This window comes from Vombatus ursinus, unplaced genomic scaffold (genome assembly GCF_900497805.2).
Source record: "Vombatus ursinus unplaced genomic scaffold, bare-nosed wombat genome assembly UNPS02014959.1, whole genome shotgun sequence".
Classification (NCBI taxonomy): Eukaryota; Metazoa; Chordata; class Mammalia; order Diprotodontia; family Vombatidae; genus Vombatus; species Vombatus ursinus.
This window is the reverse complement of record NW_020954737.1, coordinates 2,875,995-2,883,792: the sequence shown is the minus strand read 5'-3', so window position 1 is coordinate 2,883,792 and position 7,798 is coordinate 2,875,995. Positions and strand designations below refer to the sequence as shown.

Genomic DNA, 7,798 nt, shown 5'->3' with positions numbered 1-7,798 from the left:
CAGTTAAGTACCTGAGGCTGGATTTGAACTCAGGTGTTTCTGCCTCTAGTTCCTATATTCTAGTCACTGTACCTCAGTTTCTTCAACTATAAAATGGGGATGATAATAGCACCTAGTCCACTGGGTTGCTGTGACAAATGAGATAACATATGTAAAGTGGCTTGCAAACATTAAAGTGCTAGATAAATGCTATCATCATCATTATCATCATCATCATCATCATCATCATCATCATCATCATCATCATTGTTTCTCAGATGAAAGAACCAAGGTGTAGAGAGTTGAAGTGACTGGTCTAAAGCATATGGCTGCTTGGTAGCAGAACCTAGCCTAGTGCTTAGTCTCTTGATTCTTGGACCATTGTGCTTTCCATTACCAACACCATTCCCACTTCCCCCAATCTCCATGCCTTATCTGTGGTACATTATCATTAGTATAGCTATTAAGAAATGTAAGATGTAAGCAGAACCCACAATGAAGCACAAAGTCAATTCAGTTTCTTTTCAGTGCTGACAGTGGAAGGAGTCAATGATGGGAGTTGTTAAGGCTCTAATTCTATGATGTCTAAGTATCTTAAAAAGAGCATAACCATTTATAGCCTTGTGATTTTATTTGGTCTTTGTAAATTTCAGACATTTCTCCATGTGGAGGCCCACTTGAACTTTAACCTTTCCAAAGAGCAAAAGGAAAAAATTATTAATCTCTGCCCAAATCTCAAAATGGAGGGAGGCCTTGATGGATTTGAGAAAATGATTGGTGACTATGAAGATATTGAAAAAATTCATCGATTCTTAAGTGAGAGGATGTTGGAAAATGACCAAAAGGAAGATTTTCCCCACTCCACCTCAGCAAGAGCAATGAAGAAAAGTATGCCAAATGACTGGGACAGTCCTATTCTTCCCTCAAACCCAAAACATGGAACAGAAGAGGCAGACCATATCTCAGTTCCTTCACATTTGCATGAATATTTTAAATATCTCTTTGCTGAAACTTTGAACAGAATAGAAAAAGAGCACAAAGTACATATCAAAAGTACTTTGTCATATCATGCTGGCAATATCTGTTTAGATTTTGAGACAAGTAATCCTAGGAATAGAAAAACAGCTCAAGAGGCTTTTATCAGAGCATTTCAGAAGGAAATACAGAATGTGACCTCTCAGGAAGTTCATTTCACAGATGATAAGCTGGCACCTGAAGTCCAAAGAACATTGACCTACATGTTTAAAAACCTCCATGTGAGAACAGAAGGAAAAGTCTTAATTCTCCAGGGAGACCCAAAGGATGTTTCAGAAGTTAAAGGTTTCATTGAGGCAAACTTCTCCCACAAACACCTGTGAAAATAATGGTTTCCCAAAACATGATGAAGAATGGAATTGAGGTCGATACTGATCACTTGCATCTTTTGTTCCAAGAAATCACAGAAATAGAGAAAAAGGATGACACTGCAGCAGAAATGGTGAACAGCCCCCAAACTGAGAAAAACCCTCCTTGTATTTATACCAAAAGACAAAGAGCCAGAAAAAGAGGAGAAGAAGGAAGAGAAGGTGGAGTGTATCATCTGTATGGAAATTATTCATGACAAAGTAGTCCTCCCAAAGTGCAGTCGTGTTTTCTGTGGCCGTTGTATCAGAGAGGCCATGAAACATAAACCAGTGTGCCCTTTATGCCAGGCTTCTTATGGTATTGTGAAAGGGAATCAGGCAGATGGAAAAATGACTTACTCTTACTGGACTGATTCGCTTCCTGGTTATAGATCATGTGGCACTATTGAGATTCACTATGTCATGAGTGGAGTTAGAAGCTTTGTGCAGGTTTATCATGGCAAAAGAGAACCCAGCTATGTTTATAAAGGATGAATTTGGCATGGCTTCTCCGTTAGCAATTTTTGAATTATTTCATATATTGAGATGAAAAATAATAGCATTTCTATTGCCTTTTAAGGTTTGCAAGCACTTTACAAATAATATCTCATTTGATCTCAAAACAATCATGAGAAGTATGAGTTAGTATAAACCCCATTTTACAGACAAGGAAAATGAGACAAGTAAAGGTTAAGTGATTTGCTCAGAGTTACACAGCTAGTAAGGTTCTGAGGCATGATTTGAGTCCAAGTCTTTTTAACTCCAGGTTCAGCCTTCCATCCAATGCATCATCTAGCTGCCAATCCAGATGGTCAGGAGGTTCGCCAATGTATTTATGTACACACACACACACACACACACACACACACACACACACACACACACATACACACACACATAATTTTCAGTACCAAAAGCATGAATTAGCTATGGATTTAGAGAAGTTGTATGACATTGTGGACAGAGAGCCAGCCTTGGAGACAAAAGGACCTGGTTTCAATCCCCACTCTGATATATATATTGGCTGTGTGACTTTGGGCAAGTCACATCACTTTTCAGTGCTCTAGGCAACTCTGTAAGATTATAATTTGCAGACAGTGTGCTGCCCTGCATTAGGGGAGGGCATTTCCTGATGGAGTAGTTCTCTGTACCTTTGAAATCTGAGACCAGTTCCTATCCCTAGATAAAGACATTGATAAATTGGCCCAGCCATTTTTTTGTGGGTACTCTGTGGTAGAAGTATGATATAGTAAGCAGAAATCAGTTCCCAGATGCAGAAGCCTGTGGTTTGAAACTTGACACCTTAAATCTCTAACAGATCTTCAATCCACTTTTTTGAAGCTTTGCGTTGGATTTCAGTATTTTAATAACTGGGGTTTTTCTTATCTTTTTTATCTATCTTTCACATGGTGTTATAAATTAATAGACAATTTTGCACAAAATATTTCTGGGATGGGCCTTGCTGATGGCATCATGAGGAGTTGCTTCTCCCTAGTTTTCATCTCCTTACTCTCCACATTCTTCAAGGTTACTCAGGTCTTTACCTGCCTCTCCCTGAAATCGTGTTCAAGAGCGTAAGTACTCAATCAACTCCTAGTAATTCTCAGTTTCCTCTGGGATAAAATATAAAATCCTCTGTTTGTATTTTGACTTGTCCCTTTTCTCTCTTTTCAGTCATCTTTCATTTTACTATTCCCCATAAATGCTTCAGTTCAGCAACACTCACCTCCTTGCTATTCCTAGCACATAACACTCCATCTCTCACCTTCCCAAATTTTCACTGGCTGTCCCCAATATCTAGAATGCTGTCCCTCCTAGTTAGTCTCAGCTCCTGGCTTTCCTTGCTTCCTTCAAGTCTCAGATAAAATGCCACTTTCTTCAAGATGTCTTTTCCTGTCTCCCTCAATGCTAGTGACTTCCCTTTGAAATTATCTCCAATTTACCCTTGCATGTCTTGTATGTACATAGTTGTATGCATATGATGTCTCCGCTATTAGAATTGAAGCTCCTTGTGGGCAAGAACTATTTTTACCTTTCTAAGTAACCCTAGGCATAATGCCTGTCTCATAGTAAATTCTTGATAAGTCTTGTCCATTTGACCTGTTATGACCACCTCCTGGTGCTTTAAGAGAAGCTTTTGAAAAGAAAGATAAGCAATGGTCAATAGCCTAATGAATAAAATACATTTCTCTTCCATCTCACTTGAGAACTCTCACTTTGAAAGTAGCCAGTGGAGACATTTCCTGCTTCCCAACCAACACTATAGACTGATTAACCATACTCTGCCCCAGAACCTTCTTATGAACAGAAATGACTTCTTTGGTTAACTGAATGAGCTTTAACTGGAGCTAGGTGAAATGGAGAAAATGAGCTTGTGAAAATGGAAATGGGAGAAGATGGAGGGGGTCCCACTAATCATTCTGGTGAAACAGGTCTGATTTGCAGGAAATGGAACCTGACTCTCAGCCTGGGGCAGATCTCTGAACAACTAAGTTGTCTGTTGCACTACACCATGATGTCTCTTATCTTTTCTCTCTTCCCACCTTCACAAATCACTTTGGACTGAGGAAATGAGATCCTCTCCCATTTTTCTGACAAGAAAAATGAAGCCCAGAAGGGTAATGTTATTTATCCTAAGGCCCCATCCACTAGGATTCCTCAGAGGGAGACTGGGCAATATTCATTTGGGATGAAAACATGAGTTGACTCCAGAAAGTTTCCGTTTCATTTGTTCATTCATGAGGAAATCAGCCTTTAAACATGATGAGTCCTGATGAAATCTCTCCTTTGTCACCTATGACCTATGGAGCATGCACTGAGAAAATATTTAATTTGTTAGGTTCCTTTGGACAGAAAATGTTTGTTTATTTATAAATCCTCCATTTTCTTGCACTATGCTCTGTACACAGCAGGCATTTGGTAAGTGTTTGTTAAATTGAATTGAATTTTACAGGTTTTTGTGCCATAGCAAGGACTTTCACAATGAAGAACTACCTTAAAGCAAAATGAATAGTGGAAAGTCAAAGAGACCTGGTCCAAGTCCTGCTTCTGACACCATGTGACCCTAGCAAGTCACAACCTCTTGGTGGCCTGGGCAACTTTTAAAGACAATAATCAGGGGCAGCTGTGTAGTGCAGTGAATGGAGCACCAGCCCTGCATTCAGAAGGACCTGAGTTCAACTCCGGCATCAGACACATAACACTTTACTAGCTGTGTGACCCTGGGCAAGTCACTTAACCCCCCCTCCCCCCTCCAAAAAAAAGACAATAATCAGAGTAGGGAGCCTACAGATATTCTCTTGTGGAGTTAGTTCCCACCTCTCCTCCCCCCACCATAGGGCTAATATATCGACAAAGGCACAAACCAATTACTAAAAGAAAACAAAACATCAGGTCTTTTTCACGAATGCTATTTTTTTGTAAAGAAGTTTATAGATTTGCACATTTTTCTTTCTTGATATTTGTTTGACTTCTCCATGCAGGAATATCATCCCAACCCAGGAAAATGCTGTGAAGGAACAAGCCAGGTGGCATACTTGCCAAATAATAAAGAGGGATGGTGAGTTTTGAGTCTCCTCCAAAGAGCTTTTGGCCAAAAGTTGATTTTCACAATAAGACAGTCTCAGACATTAGAAACAAAGGATGTGATCACTTGGAATGATATCCACCATAAAACTCAACCATTTGGTGGACCAGAAAAGTAAGGAATATTTCCCTTTTGTAAATATTTAAGATTTATTGATTCTTTTTATTTTTACATGATACTCACTTACCCTACCTCCTTTCTCATCAAGCAAACATTCTCTTGAAGAAAAATTTTGAAAAACATTAAACTTTAGCAAGTCAAACCTACACACTGGCCAGATCTGATACCATATCCAACATTTTGGGCTCAAATCACCCCCCAATCTCTCTAGAAAATGGAAATAGGTCCATTTTCTCATCTCTTCTTTGGATTTTGCTTAATCAATTAATAATTAATTAATGTAATTAATTATATAGAAATTGACAGAGAAAACTCACTTCATTTAATGTATTTTTTCTGTTTTGATTGTTGCAGTCATTATGTATATTCTTTTCATATTCTGCAACACTTCATACACATACCCCTATATTTCTCTGAATTCCTCACATATGCTTTTTTCTCATAGGATAATAATATTTCATTCCAGTTGGAGACATTTTCTTTTGAATTCTGCTGGTTTCTAAAGCAAGTATAGATATTGTGAAACTTACCATGATAATGGTCTGGGATAGAAACCTTTTTTTTTTTTTAACCACAGTGGGATTGGAATTGTAGTGTCTCACTGAGACAAAAGTAAAATCTCAGAGAGATCTTTCAGAGATAATTACAATAAAAAAATGATTTCATACATTACAGAATCAGAGAAAGTGTGACTTATTTCTCTGAAAGACTACTGTGACCAGATGCAAAGAGTAGTATTAAATGGGTCCATGTTACTGTGGAAGGAGCTGTATTAGTGGCATGTCATGGGGACGTGTTCCTGGTTCTGTGCTCTTAATAGTTTTACCAATGAATGGGATATAGGAATAGAAGACATGGTTATCAAATTTTCAGATGACACAGCTTAGAGCAATAATTAATATGTGGGATGACAATAGCTGCATGGAACAGTAGCACTAGCTTTGGGGTCAGGACATCTGGCTTCATATCCTACCTCTATCAATTACTATCTGGGTTTCCTTGGAGAAGGCAGGTAAGCTGCCTAGGCCTTAGGTTCCTCTCTTGTAAATTGAAAGAAACGGACTAGATGCCTTCCAAGGTTTCTTTCAGCTCTTCATCTATGACTCTTTAGTAGGATCCCAAATCTTATGGAAGGCCTAGAGGCTTGGGCCAAATATTTGTAAAGGTGAAATTTAATAGAGAAAAATGCAGTCCTAATTTGTTTCGAAAAAATCAACTTCAGCATCATAAGATGAAACAAATGACTACAAAAAACTATGCAGTGACTTACATAGAAATGTGTTTTGTGTGACTACGCATGTATAACTTATGTCAAATTGTTGTTTTCTTAGTAGGGGTAGGGAAAATAGGGAGGGAGAGGATTCAGGACTGAAATGTTGAAAAAAAAGAATGTTAAATTATTTTACATGTACTTGGGAAAAAATAAAATATTTTAAAAAGTGAAAAAAGATATGCAAGCCCAATACTGGTCAGTAATGAAATATTATAGCCAAGAAATATAATAAAATCTTAAACTATATTAAGAGAGGCATAGTGTTCAAGACAAAAGAGACAAGAGTGGCTATATGGTGACCTCTTCAAACTACTTCTGGTGTATTGTTTTCAATTCTGGGTACATCATTTTTGGAAGGACATGGATAAGATATAGGGCATCCAAGGAGGGCAATGAGGTTGATTAAAAGCCTTCAGGTTGTTGCCATATGTGGATCATTTGAAAGAAAAAGAGATTCTTTACCTAAAGAAAAGAGGGTGGGGGAGGAAGGATGAGATAGCTGTCTTCAGGTATTTGAAGGATTATCATTTAAAAAGGGAGTTTCTGATGCTCAAAATCTTTATCCCTTTGCAGCTTTGGTTACCCCGATCCCAACTATCTGGAAAGAGTCAAGCTGGAACTGAAGGCAAAAGGGATTGAGTAAGAGTGCTGGCTTCAAGGATGCCTTGAGAGCTGGTCTTGCAAAAGCTGCAGCTATGGAAAAGAATCCAAGCAATCATTAAAATATGTGCGTATAGGCACCATTTAGAGAAAAAGAAAAGAATTTGAGAAGAAATCAGTTTGTTTAGGGGTGAGTGGGATGAACTGCTATCTGCTAACCCATCTAATTTCTTAGAGATTTTATTTTTTATTAGACAAACTAAGAGCCTGGTAGGAATGTAAATGTTGCTCTAGTGAGAACCCAAAGTGTTTCTCTTGGTACTTTCCTGCTTGTCTCCATTTTGCTTTCACCAGGGATACTGGAGTTAAGGAATCTTCCATTGTACCACTTGCACAAGGTGACAACTGCCCTTCAGGTACACTCACATTGTTTGTGGTCAGTTGTTGGTGGCCTCAAACTCACTGGAGCTAGCTCCCTTGTAACTGGAATGGTTGCCAGAAACATTAAAAGATTGGAAGACACTTTGAAGCAAATTATAGTCTCCCAATACTTGTATGAGTCCTTCACTTCAGAAAGACACTATCCATCTATGGGGCTCTGGCAAATTTAATGCAAATTGAGGAGTGGGGAAGGATATTTCTCTCTTCACTAAAGTCCAGTAACTTCCAATCACTTTCAGGAACAAATCTACAGGCCTCTGTTTGGCATTCAAAACCCTTCATACCCTTGCCGTCACTTTACTTCCCTACTATATCCTCTGTGATTCAGTGATACTGGCTTCCTTGATGTGCCTTGCACAAAAAACTCCATCTCACTTGATTGTGCATTTTCACCAGATGATCCCCCCATGCCTGCAG

At 38.6% G+C, this 7,798-nt stretch overlaps 1 pseudogene; it reads left to right on the top strand.

The window, feature by feature from the left end:
- Nucleotides 1-560: 560 nt before the first annotated feature.
- On the top strand, nt 561-7,066 carry LOC114030360 (annotated as a pseudogene).
- Nucleotides 7,067-7,798: the final 732 nt, after the last annotated feature.